Source organism: Gigantopelta aegis, chromosome 4 (genome assembly GCF_016097555.1).
Source record: "Gigantopelta aegis isolate Gae_Host chromosome 4, Gae_host_genome, whole genome shotgun sequence".
Taxonomy (NCBI): domain Eukaryota; kingdom Metazoa; phylum Mollusca; class Gastropoda; order Neomphalida; family Peltospiridae; genus Gigantopelta; species Gigantopelta aegis.
The window spans coordinates 8,683,298-8,697,612 of NC_054702.1; the positions used below are offsets into that span (position 1 = coordinate 8,683,298).

Sequence of the window (14,315 nt, forward strand, 5' to 3'; positions counted from 1 at the left end):
GTGTGGGGGGGGGTGGGGTCTTGGACGCTACTGTTAGATGCCTCATTAAACTTTTTGTTGACTGAGGGTGTGAAGGTGGTGGTGTGGTGTGTGGGGGGGGGGGGTCTTGGACGCTACTGTTAGATGCCTCATTAAACTTTTTGTTGACTGAGGGTGTGAAGGTGGTGGTGTGTGTGTGTGGGGGGGGGGGTCTTGGACGCTACTGTTAGATGCCTCATTAAACTTTTGTTGACTGAGGGTGTGAAGGTGGTGGTAGTGTGTGTGTGTGGGGGGGGGGGGGGGGGTCTTGGACGCTACTGTTAGATGCCTCATTAAACTTTATGTTGACTGAGGGTATGAAGGTGGTGGTGGTGGTGTGTGTGTGTGGGGGGGGGGGGGTCTTGGACGCTACTGTTAGATGCCTCATTAAACTTTATGTTGACTGAGGGAATCAAGCCTACAAGTTCATTACATTTACTTGGAAGAACTTGGGCACCGGGTTGAGAAAGTGGTCGTTGCCGACTGATGTCACTCGAGAGATCAGGTCAGTCTAGACTAATCCACTCATTTAGACTCGTCATGCAGGAGAAATAGCTTTTGACATTCTCGCCCAATCTATCGGCCATTACAAACTCGCACGCCATGTTAAGCGATTATTATGGTCTTCCGGCGTCACTCGCGGTTTCCTGGAATGGTTGCCTAGGTGACAGCTCGATTGGTGCCTGGTCTGGACGCACCACTGGTGCAGCTTGCAGTGCAGAACATGCAGAAGTTATGACACTAACATTACCTGCATCCAATGTCAATTAGTTTTAATATTTTCAGTGTAATGGCATTATGAAGATGTCTGACGTCTTGGAAGATGAAACAATTAGATATCCGCCAACCTAGCAAGAAAACAAATATTATTTCCATGTTCACCTCAAACATAATTGAGAAACATAATTTTGTGGTTTATAATATATGAAAATCTAACTTCATTGAAGTCACTCTTCCAAAGCTTGGGACAGACACCGGATATTGCTACTGTCGTAGCTAAACATCTTGAAACAAATCTTAGTACCACGACTGAACTATGATAATAAATTGTTTAGACATATAAATTAAAGTTAGAATTGATAAAATAAGCAAATAGATGCTTATACTTACAACGTTTAACAAACAAATACGCCAAACAGTTAATAAGTAAACAATTTGAATGCCGTTGGAATAGCAATTCGCCGTACACCGTCGCAATTTAAATGTCCTAAAAGAAATACCTTTATTAATCCAAATATATTCGTTTTAATGTTAAATTTACTTCAACGTTTACGAAATTTAATAATAATAACTGACACTCAAAAGTAAGATATTTACAGAAAACAAAGATTTAATAATGATTTTTCTCTAATCTTAGCAAGATTTGTCTCTGGGAATCAATCTGATTAAAATTAGCTCTACTGGGTCTAGCCAGTAGATCTAACAGCATTGCGTGGACTCCCATGTCCAGGTGACATTCCATCTATAAATAACAATTTAAATATCGACCAATTACACTTCACCTTTTATAGCGTTATTCGGGAGCATACAAATTCTAAAAATATCGGGCGAGACTATTTATGCAATAGGCGAACTTGTTGGTCTATTTCAACATTGAAAAACAGAGGGGGAAAATGCAGTAATAAACTTTGGATTGTATACTAGTATAAACAGATTTTATGGCTATACCATCACGGTTTTTTTTTTGTCTTGAAACAAATTTTATATAAAATTTTATATTGCAATTAGTTTCCGGCATACTTCGTAATTCACCCGAATTATTTCGTATACCCTCGGCATAATCCCGAATGTTTTTAAATTCTTTTCAAATCACTGGCATGATTTTGCAAGTAAGGTTTTGATTGGTCGAATGAAATGTGAACTGGACATGCCAACTATCCAGATAGCCTGAAGACAAACCAAGTAAGCCTACTAAAATCCTATATTTAGGGGGCGGGAATCAAAATTCTTCAAACTAAGTACCTAGATCGGTGCATATATGTATACAATTGCTACTTGCCACCGTTAGTTTCGTTTTATTGCATTGGTAATAAAGTTAAGTATGCCAAGCACTAGGCTTTTAAACCAATACCTACACTATAAGGGTTTAACCCTTCAAATTAGATAGCTAGGCTAGTTTAACTCCCCCTCCGTCATTGTATTCAATGCTATACAAGGACGGAGGGGGATGGGTGGTCATGAATGACCGTTGAACTCACTAGAATAGGGACTTAAGACAATAGGTACAACCGTAAACAAAACTAGGATTCACACACAGATTACACGCTCACTGCATCAGTACACAGGGTGCACTGACTAATGATAACAATGCACCCGCCCCCATTTAATGGTCCAGCACGTACTCTAATAAGCAACCGGACAAAAGAATACCGTTCCGAGTACACAATTGCAATGCACCCGGGGGAAGCTGAACAAAAGAATATCGGCCTCCACCACCCAAACCCCCAATACTTGCTGTTGGTAATAACTTGGTATTTGGTGATGCCTCGACCAGAAGCGGTCAGGCCCTTTATAAGGGCCCTATGGGCAACCTAGGGAGACACCACAGCATCGTAAAGGTCTAAAATTAACGAGCTACTCTCGATTCACTAATATCAAAACCTATATTAGCTCGGCCATTTACCTTTCGACCGACCGTTAAAAATTGGGCCAAATTCCCTCAATCAAAATTGCGCACCCTTTTCTCTTTGGCATTTAACTGCTCCATTCAAATTCCACAGCACAACCACCACCCCCACCCGCCTGCTACCGATTTGATCGGGCTGCTGGTGCTCACTTGCACCTGCCAGAGCAGGCGGCCCCTCCTCTCCCCTCCCCCACCTTTCCTGTCATGGACGGAGGAGCCGGCCAAGCCGGCTCTTGTGCCCACGACAGGCGTGCGCTACAACAGCTTGTTCTGAATGTGCACGTAAAACCCTATGACATGACATGACATGACAACGGGCTGCTGTTAGATCGGTGTCGTCCCATTTGGTCGAATTCCCAATTGGTCGAAATGCCAGTTGGTCGAAAAATAAATACTCGTCTGTTATATAACCACTACCTGATTACCTGTGTATGTAATGAACATGACCACCTCATGAAGCTGTAGTGATTGTGACATTGTGAGTGTAACATTCTGATGATGATGATGATAACTAGTTTAACGTGCCCATATACCACTAGGGTTTCGAACACGCCCATCCCGAGTCCGACCTCCGATAAGATCGGTGGCCTGACTCAGGATGGAGGGGGGGGGGGGGGGGGGTGAAAATGGGCAGAATTTTGAAAATAGCAATTAGTAAAAAAGTTAATAGAATAAATAAAATAGATAAAAGCCAAAAATAAAAAGAATTGACTGCTCGGCCGAATATTTACATAATTTGGAGCATTTTAGAAGGACAGTCCAAAACTAAATAAGAGAAAGAAGAGAGGATCGGACTATTTAATAATATTAAAAAAAAGAGAAGTAATTTCGACATAAAATTTTGAACGCAGATCTAAAAGTTTAAAGTCCGATCGATATGTCCACGCGAGTGGCCTCGTTAAGGCCGTTTGGGTGCATAGCTTAAAGGGACGAGATGGGTTGCATCCCGTCAAGAAAACCCCTAGATTGACAGTCGATAGACGTTGAAGGTTTAGTGCTGTGCTGAAATACAGATCTTGAGAAGCCGGATCCGTCTGAACGAGAGAGAGTATCAGACTAGGGTATAGTCCAGTCATCATGGGTTGGTATAGTGGTGCGGACGGGCCCGACTCCGGAGGATACGAGATGGTATCACTATAAAGCAAGGTAACGTCTAGAAAAAGAGTAGTAGGGGCTGACCCCGCTTCCTATTTCTTCTTAGAGTGGGGCGGTCAATCTTCCAGTGCTGCTAGGACAGACTCGGACATGTAGAGACTAAACGCGAACAACCGTGGCGTTCTGCAGAATGGCCGTCATAAAGTCACGAAAAAAACCAAGTCGACAGTCAGACGGAGAAATGACGTGGAGGCAAGGAATCTCGCTAAAAAAGAATCCATCCAGGTGGTGCAGACTGTCGAAACGAGAAGCGTTCCAGCGTTCAATCAGTTCCAATGGCCGCATACATCTCAGTAGTAAACTTCATTTCACTGACAAAAACAACGAAATGAAGGACCCCCAAGTCGAGCACACGAAAGCACGTGCAGTGTGCACTAGCGAAACAAACACGTCTTACCGCGTGGAGCTTCAGACTGGAAGAAACTGCTGCTTAAGTGGACATTTGTACTTGTATGTGTACTTGAAAGAATGAATATTTTAAAATGTTGAAAAAGTTTTTGCTTTTTGTGAAATAAACATTTTTAGATGGAGACCTTTTTTAATTATTTACAGACATTCACTACATTCAATACATGAATTATTTCATATATACCATATATACAATAATAATCGGTTTCCAAATAACCTGGAACAGTTCATTATAATGACTGAGGTAACAACATGCATGTCAGTAAGACCACTGAACCATATCTATTGTTGTTTTAGCAGTTCGACGAAATGGGAATTCGACCAAATGGGAGTAAGCCGTTAGATCCACATGTAATAGTGGAGCTAATTTTAGTTAGATTGTCTGGGAATGTGGCAACATCCGGTGTCGGTCCCAGGCAGTGTCTTTCTAACGAGCGAACATTGTGACTATTTAATCAATCTTATTTAAAGAAGGCGCGGACCCAGAGGGTGCTGGGGAGCACTCTCTCCATCGAACATCAAAGTGCATCGAAAATTTGTTTTGTTTTGTTTAACGACACCACTAGACATAATAATATTATAGTCTTAGAGAGGAAATCCGCTAAATTTGTTCATTAGCAGCAAGGGATCTTTTATATGCACCATCCCATAGACAGGATAGCACATACCACGGCCTTTGATATAGCAATCGTTATTCACCTGCTTGAACGAGAAATAACCCAATGGGTCCACCGACAGGGATCGATCCCAAACCGATGGCGCATCAAGCGAGCGCTTTACAACTGGGCTACGTCCCGTTCCTCAATGTTTAACGGATGAATATAATGAATTGATTTCTTAAAGGGACATTCCTGAGTTTGCTCAATGTTTAACGGATGAATATAATGAATTGATTTCTTAAAGGGACATTCCTGAGTTTGCTCAATGTTTAACGGGTGAATATAATGAATTGATTTCTTAAAGGGACATTCCTGAGTTTGCTCAATGTTTAACGGATGAATATAATGAATTGATTTCTTAAAGGGACATTCCTGAGTTTGCTCAATGTTTAACGGATGAATATAATGAATTGATTTCTTAAAGGGACATTCCTGAGTTTGCTCAATGTTTAACGGATGAATATAATGAATTGATTTCTTAAAGGAACATTCCTGAGTTTGCTGCAATTTTTAAGATATTATCGACTAACAGAGACTTTTTAACGATTGTAATTACATATCAAATATATTTTTTGCATAAAATATCAGTGGCTGTATATTAAACGTGTTTCTTATTGTTCTAATATTTGTACTAGGTTAAATTTTATTTTATTTCCTCAAAAAAATATTTTTCGTACGAAGACAAAATCCAGTTTGGGCTCCTTACAAATATTAAGACGACAAGAAACACATTGAATATACAGACACTGATATTCTAAACAAGAAAATATATTTAATATGTAAGTTTAATCGTAGAAGTATTTTCTTAATCGGAAACATCTTACAATACACCAAACTCAGGAATGTCCCTTTAATTAATTAGTCAGAATTAGTGGTTGTCTGGTGTTTCTCCGGGATCATTGCTTTTGTACAATGCATGAAAGTGTCTCTTTTTTCACGTTCCACCATTTCCATACAAAAATCTAGAAATGCATTCTACACCAGAAATGCCAACCAATACACTTCTTCCTACAGACCAAAGGCGGATCCATGTCTTGGATGAGAGCTATGTGCAACCCTCACCCCCCCCCCCCACCCCACCCCACCCCCTTCAAGAAAGTATAGGGCCCTTCATTTTTAACAATATGTTTACAATTGTCATTGAAATACCCTTTTCAGAGAGTTGGTCCATGTACTCTTTTGCCTTTGGTCCCCTCCCTAAAATATCTACTGGGTCCGCCCTTGCAGAAAGCCTGTGTGAGTAATCGGTTGTGAAAACGGTGTGTGAGTCTGACTAGTTACTGCCGGTGGTTTGGACAGTTAGTCATGCCCGATCTCCTAGGAGTCGTACGAGAGCTGGTGCAAGCATAGAGTATCCGCCATCTTTGCACTTGTTCATTTGGGTTGCGCAATGCAATTTAACAAGCTGTCAACGTGCGGAGAAGAAAATCGATGGAAATGCCCTCGGCAAGAAAACTGGAGAAAACTCATTTCCCTCGCTTTCACAACTTGTTATTAACAGACGTGCACGATTCTGCACCATAGTTCCAGGTTTTTAATATTCTGCCGTCATGACGCTTTGTCATGCATCTGTTCACCTAAATATCTACATCAATGGTAGCGGACCACATATTATAAGAAACAGGTGGGGTGGGAAGAGGAAGCTAAAAAAAAAGAGGACAAATGTCGATCTACTGCCATTAACCCTTGGGGACGGTTCTGCGGTGCGCAAGCAGTTGTGCACTGTTAATTTAATGTATGAGTATTTCTTTTAGAAAGGGAACTGTAATATCTAGGTCGGTTGTGCATTTCTAAATTAAGATTGTTTTCATATAACGCATGTTAGCGATGGCTCGATTTTAGACTGTGGGTCTACTGTTAAATGAATGTTATGTGATAGAACACGATGCTGTGGTACAAAAGTGTGTTTTGTTCAATGACACCACTGGAGCACATTGAGCAATCATCGGCTATTGGATGTCAAACATTTGGTAATTCTGACATATAGTCTTAGAGAGGACACCCGCTACACTTTCCCGTCAGTAGCAAGGGATCTTTTATATGCACCATCCGTAGACAGGATAGCACATACCACGGCCTTTGATATACCAGTTATGGTGCATTGGCTGGAACGAGAAATAGCTCAATGGGCCCACTGGCGGGGATCGATTGGAGTCCGACCGCGCATCAACAAAGCGCTTTACTACTGTTCTACGTCCCGCCCCTGATATGGTACAAGTCAAACCGTTCCCGAGCGTCCTCCCTTCTGAAAACGCTCGCCAAACTTTTGAATGGTACCATCGTGTTCTACTATAATCACGCGCAAAGCCCAGTCTAGCGAGGGGTCGCCATTCTGAAAATACTGTAGACTTTAACATTGTAGAAATAAAGATGTAGAGTTTTTAATCATTTGTGTTCTTGGCGTAATGTCTTACGCGGGAATTTCGCTGTGGCATCGCGCCAAGAAGTGTCTGTTTCACAAAACCTGCACGTGAATGTGACCTAGACTGTAAATAAGAAATCGATTCGTTTGGGGGAAATTAAAGTTGATAATCTATTTAAAATGCTTAAATAGAGAATAATATATACTCCAGTTCTCATTTTGCCTTGCTAATTGGTTTGTTGAAAGTTAGTTTTTCATCTGTTTAAAAACGTATAGGGTACTTTTTGAAATAGTCGACTTCACTCTACAATGAATATAGCACATTATATTACATGACATTATATATCACTTCGTATTGCATTGTACATCGTATCATATATATCATATCACATCACATCATATACCATGTCACGTCAGGTCACATATATGATATAACATGTGATATGATATAGCATATCTTCATATCATGTCATGCCATGCCATGCCATATCATATCATATCATATTGTATCATACCATACTATACCATACCATACCATACCATATATGATATGATATGATATGAGATGAGATGAGATGAGATGAGATGAGATGAGATGAGATGAGATGAGATGAGATGATAGGAGATGAGATGAGATGAGATGAGATGAGATGAGATGAGATGAGATGATAGGAGATGAGATGATAGGAGATGAAATGATATGAGATATGACTAATATAAGACATATGACCTGGCATGATGACATGACATGAGATGACATGAAATGACATGAAACATTATAAATCATATTATGAGCATACTTTAAACTTGCGTGCTTTTCTTATTCTAGAATTCCACGGACGGAAACTCGACGAACGCGAGCGGTAATGAGATTAGTGACGAGGGTCGCGCCACGACGATTGTTCTTCCAGGAATCCTTGTCCTAACAGCCGTACTCGTTAGCCGATTGCTGAACTAATGGTGAGATCTACTAGTCTTTTAAAAATAGGATTGGAGTACTGGCGCATTCCCTTACTTCCGGTTTGCTAATTCTGTTAGCAAGGTAGTAGAAATTAAGGGGGTTCGATGGAGGTCTTTGCCTTCCCCCTCCATGTAAGGCGCAAAAGATATACTTTTTTATGTTTTACTATGTATATATTTTTTACTTTGTATATAATATATTTTTTACAATTTTTTACTGTATATATATTATATAAGGGTCGAATTTACGAAGCCTGTTTTCTTAAACGCAAGTGTTTAAACCTTGTATATGTATGTACGTAGTTACACGCATGTACATAAGGTAGTACTAAACCAAATAACTTCCGGCTGGGTCAAAGTTGGAGGTGCACCCAAATTTTGACAGAGAAGTGAACACCGCAAGTCCTGTGATTGGTGATAAATGTGAGTGTATTTGTTGTTAAACAAAATAGTTTCATCTGGGCAAACAAATGTATGCAATCTAGTACCTTGTGCTTGAAACATATATGGGGTACCTGTACAAAAAAAAGTACTCGAATTATGTGCTACCCGCTATCAAAAAAATGAGCAGTTTGGCCCCTAATTTTTTCTGATTCACTTTAAGGGTGAGGGGTGGTAGTATTTATATCCGTGGCGTTTATGTCGATTGATACGCTGCAGGTAGGATTTTTATCCACATATGTTACTATTGTCGTCTATGGGATTTGATTTGGTAGTATACACCCATAAACTGGCTTTGTAAATTCGGCCCTAAATGTTTACCCCCCCCCCCCCCCCCTATTTCACACAGTTTTCCTAACACCCCGGAGTTACTAAAAAAATATATATTTAAACTTAATTGATCGTATGAATCGTAACTTATTTCACTGCACATAGCGTGATGGGTTCCAAAAGGTTTTTTGGTATACATACTGTAATGGTAAACACAAATCTTATACACTATCATAGCTGATGAAATGAACATGTTTACTGGCAAACAGCTTCCTTAATGATTACAACAATTACATACTAATTATACTGTCGTAATGGTTCTCTGATGTCAAATTGCATTTGGCTTCCTAAAAATATACTGAACAAAGAAGGAAACGCGAACATTAATTTAATTTTCTTTAATTTATTTTAAATTATTCAGTTTGAATCCATTCAGTTTTTGTGTATATTAAAATTATCAATTTCTTGTGAACTTTCAGTCTCGTTTTAACAGTTAATTTACCATTTATCCAATTAATTTATCATGATACAGACAGACAGACAGTCAGACAGACAGACAGATTGATAGATAGATATTTTCTTACACACAAGTTGGTGAGAATACCATGCGTTACTTTTGGTTACACATGGTTGTTAACACATGTACGTGTGTTAACAATTTCAACACATACGACTGGCTGCTCCTAGGTGATGACCAGGTCACCAATGCCATACATCCAATGAAAAACTACACGATGGAAATCGATTAGACTTATTGTTAACCTGACATTCATGTGTCTGTGACGCGTAAGTCAGGTACAAGTGCAACGGCTGTAAATAACTTTTAGTCGAAAAAGATGTTAAAATTTGCTTAAAACCTGGTTTTTGAGGATATGTAAGAAATAGAATAATACATTCGTGTCCGTTAGATACCATTTATTTCACAACTCGTTAGATACATTTTAAAACAACTCGTGAGATAAATGGTATCTAAGGGCCACTCGTGTATTATTCTCTATATAATTAAAGACAAGAGAAAGAGGATAACTTTTTGTTTTAGTTTAAAATTTGTTTTGTTAACGACACCACTAGAGCACATTGATTTATTAATCATCGGCTATCGGATGTCAAACGTTTGGTAATTTTTACATATTATAGTCTTAAGAGTGGAAACCCGCTACGTTTTTCCATTAGTAGCAAGGGATTATCATCTTTTATATGCACTATCCCCCCAGACAGGGTAGCATATACCACAGCCTTTGATACACCAGTGCACTGGCTGGAACGAGAAATAGCCCAACGGAGATTGATCCCAGACCGACCGCGCATCAAGCTAGCGCTTTACCACTGGGCTACGTCCCGCTCCGTTTGATTTAGATTCAATGATATTTTTAACATAAACACGTATTATTTATTATTGGTCATAAAAAAACACCTTTGTTAGCCACAATGACAGCAAATTCAGGAAACCCTCTTTAATATTTAGACTGAAAAGTTCATACTCTATGTAAATAAGGATATAAAAATCCGGCTTACTCGCCCACACCCACCCACCTCCCAACTAAAGATCGTGCACCTCCCACTTCAGATATCGTTCCTATGAGCCTGAATTGTCATTATGTTTCTGTTAATTTTGTGTATCGTTTTGTGATTATTATTATTATAATAATGTGATTGAACTCCATGACGTATAATGTTCTCGACTGGGAGACATAAAACTGTTACGACGTGACCCTCAATTGCAGCCGTTATGAAACGAGCGGCAGATATTTCCATAATGCACAGGTTCGGTGCATTTCGGCGCCGCCTGGGGCTGCAGCAGCACCATCCAAACGATAACTGCTACATTACAACCAATTTATACACACAGGAGTGAACTTTAAATGTCCAGAGAATGACATGAAGTAAATATTCCTCGTTACTAATATGAACATTTGTAACTCAGCGGCCATTATAATTCAGTTGAACAATTCTGCAGTTAATTCATTGGGGAATGAATTGCGATTATGGTTTATGGGTTATCGTAAAAAAAAAATTGGAATTTTTTTCTTTGGAAGATAATTACATTCAAACCTGTATCAAATAAACGGACCGATAGCAAGAATATCTGCGTACAGTACAAATCATTAAAATAATATACTAAGCCACAAATAAAACGCGAGGTGCTAAATAATAATAATATGTTTAATTTTAGGCAATGATTTGAAATAAATAAAAGAACTCTGAAATTTTGCGTTTTTGTTATTTCAAGCTAACATACATTTAAAAGACACGCACACACTAGAGAGAGAGAGAGAGAGAGAGAGAGAGAGAGAGAGAGAGAGAGAGAGAGAGAGAGAGAGAGAGAGAGAGAGAGAGAGAGAGGGAGGGGGGGGACAATTTACACTGGGGATTGTGTACATGTTATTTGTTTTTAATCAGCGTTTGTCATTTCGCTTAGTATATCATTTGTAGTGTATCATTGTAGTAGTCATGCAGTGACCCAGATAACCTTGCAGTATGAGCCATCCAAAGGTTGTCTGCAGTTCGTATATCTTTTGTAGCGTATCATTGTAGTAGCCATGCAGTGGCCCAGATAACCTTGCAGTATGAGCCATCCAAAGGTTGTCTGCAGTTCGTATATATTTTGTAGTGTATCATTGTAGTAGCCATGCAGTGGCCCAGATAACCTTGCAGTAGAAGCCATCCAAAGGTTGTCTGTAGTTCGTATATCTTTTAAAGATGTTAAACAAGAATCCAAGTGATGCCACCCTTGCACCTTTGGAAAATTGGCATAATATGCAAATTATTCTGCTATTATTGAAATTCGTTTTTTCGACGGTATCTCCATGAATATATTGATAGGATCAAGTAGATGGTGTCTACATCATATTTTCAAGGTCTACGAATCAAACGAGCTCAAAATATACTAATTACGTGACGTCGTCAGAATTCATATTTCCACTTATATCTATAGGACTACAAGCGATATTAGATAAAATGAAGTGTTTATACTAATGATTATATAAACCTGAAGAGTACTTTTAGATACTAGGTGACGCCATTTCGGGAAATGTTAGCTCCCTTTTTATCTTTGAAAGTATTTAGATATTCTAGAAGAAACTGTCCATATCATCTTCAGTATTAGCAGTAAAAATTACTCAATGCAGTAATAGCCATTAGGCTATTGGTCTGCTTGTTTAGTGTATTCAGTACAACAATCACTTTCTCCACGACAGATACAAAAGAAAATGCATAGCAATTGAAAAGCACAGTATGCGCATTGTGCAGAATGATATGGGCAGCCATAATAATGCGCAACCACATTTTATCAACTCTAGGATTTCTGGAGGAGCGAGACCACCACCAGGGCACAGGGTAATTGGCATGGCGGTATTTGTGGCTTCATCCCACGTCCATCCGTACTCAGTGATGTGGAAGTTTGGAGGCTCCTTGTCAAGTGCAACCTTCCTAATGTCCATCTTATCATGAGATTGGCAAATATTTGGCTTGCTGATGGTAGAGTCTTCAAGTCAGGTGCCAAAGTCAAAATAAGTTTTCACATTTTTCATGACCATACTTCAACTCCGACTTCGGACAAGTCTCCATCGACACTGGTATATTCAACATCATTTGGCTACAAATACCCTTGTCCACCCGTACTCTGTGGTGTGAAAAGTTGGAGTACAGCCTTTGAAATGGCTGTCAGAACATGAGTTAGGCAAACTTCAACTCGGACTTGGAACATGTTCCCATTGTCACCGGTGCCTCTATAGTATTTGGCCATTTCCGTGATCACCTCTGGCATTGCAGCATCTAGGTTAGCAATATGTTGCTTTGTAACACCAAACAGCTGCATCAAACCAAATAGCCGTAGTTTAAATTTGTTTAATGTGATACGCCAATCAAATAAACATTCCTTTACTGAAGAGCAGTAAGGACCCAACTGATATGCTTCATACACCAAATCGATGTTTAATTCTTTAAAATGGGAATAAATGAATGCATGAATGAATGATTAAATGAATGAATAAATGAATGAATGAATGCATGAATGAATGATAAAAATTAGACTGAAGGGCAATAAGGACACAAATATGTTCATTTTAGTGTGGTCAAGGGCAACAGATTGTTATTAAAATGCTATTTGTTTGTTTTTCAGTATGCTTCCATTGCTTTCAAGATGTCTCCCATTCTGGCGTGCTCACCGTCTGTTTTATGTGGACTCCGCCTTCAGCCACCATCTGAATGAACTCATGTTGTCACTGCTCATACCCAGCTCGTGTAGATATTTCTGTTGTCATTCGTGTTTCATTGGTGTGTCTGCTGCTTCGTTCACTGGTTGCTAGGATCTCTGTAAGGCAAGGGGAGTGGGGGTATTTTGCCTCAGATCACGTCAGGCCTGTAGGAACCGGGGGCGGGAGCTATGCCTCCCACCCTACTAGAGGCCCAAATGTACGTTTGCTCTGTCCTACTCTAAATAAATAAAGATAAAAATATGGCTTGTTTCCCCAACTCTAGATATCGTTCCTACAGGCTTGCATGTATAATGTGAGAAAGACTGTCAGTGTCATTGTTTACAATAAGAAGCTTTTTATGGAGTTAAATATAAACTACGTAATAAACAAGCGTACATTATGTATTTTGTTCTTTTGTTTCATGTTGTCCAAGTGACAATATTGTTCTTCCACCCATGGCGAATGTGAAAACATGGTGTTGCACAGTGGTAAAACACCTGTTTGAGGTATCGTAGGTTGTAGGATCGAACACTCCACTCGATTCACTTGGTGCTCACCAAAGGCTATGGTATGTGCTATCATGTCTGTGACAAAATGCATATAAACCACCCCTTGCTGCTAGTGAGTTCATAGAAGACATAATAGGGCGGACGTTGTCCTCGTCAAGGTCACGTGCACCAAGGTCAGACTGTTTTGCATCAAGGTCGGACTGTATCACACCAAAGTCAAGGTCGTGGAAAGTAGGACATGGCACTATACAAGCCTTGTTACTACAGTCATATTTTGAAGTGGGCGCTACGTGATCGTATTTAGGCCTATTGGACACTGGGTTAGTTGTTAGTATCTACTAACCAATAAGTGTATCCTATATGCCGACAGCGGGTTTCTGATCTCATTCTCTAAACAAGTACATCAATTATCATATAGTTATGTTACCACAAAATCAGGAATCATCATGTCTATTTGGTAAATTGGCCAACTGCTATTTTTTTTTTTATGCAAAGTGGCTGCAGCATAATAAAATATTCGTTAAATTAAATCTTGTGTACAATGTTTTGGTTTTTTTTTTAAAACATCCTAAATCTTGTTGACGCTGTTGCTTCCGAATAATCAAAACCTAGATATTGATGTCGCAGTTATCTTTGAATAACCAAAACCTAAATTTTGATGAAGCAGTTTTTGAAAAAAATCAAATCCTAAATCTTTGTCCCTGCATCTCG

The 14,315-nt window shown here is 39.4% G+C and overlaps 1 long non-coding RNA gene across 4 annotated transcripts in view; it reads left to right on the plus strand.

Annotated features, from left to right (window-relative positions):
• The window catches only part of LOC121372260, a 30,330-nt gene extending 16,831 nt beyond the window's left edge, over positions 1-13,499 (plus strand). For 2 of the 4 annotated variants that reach the window (XR_005957907.1, XR_005957909.1), the window contains exons 2-3: positions 8,058-8,188; positions 13,020-13,499. This is a non-coding gene — a long non-coding RNA (uncharacterized LOC121372260). Of the gene's footprint in view, positions 1-4,463; positions 4,539-6,245; positions 6,397-8,057; positions 8,189-13,019 lie in introns of those variants that run through there. The other 2 variants (XR_005957910.1, XR_005957908.1) reach the window with 2 other exon arrangements.
• Positions 13,500-14,315: the final 816 nt, after the last annotated feature.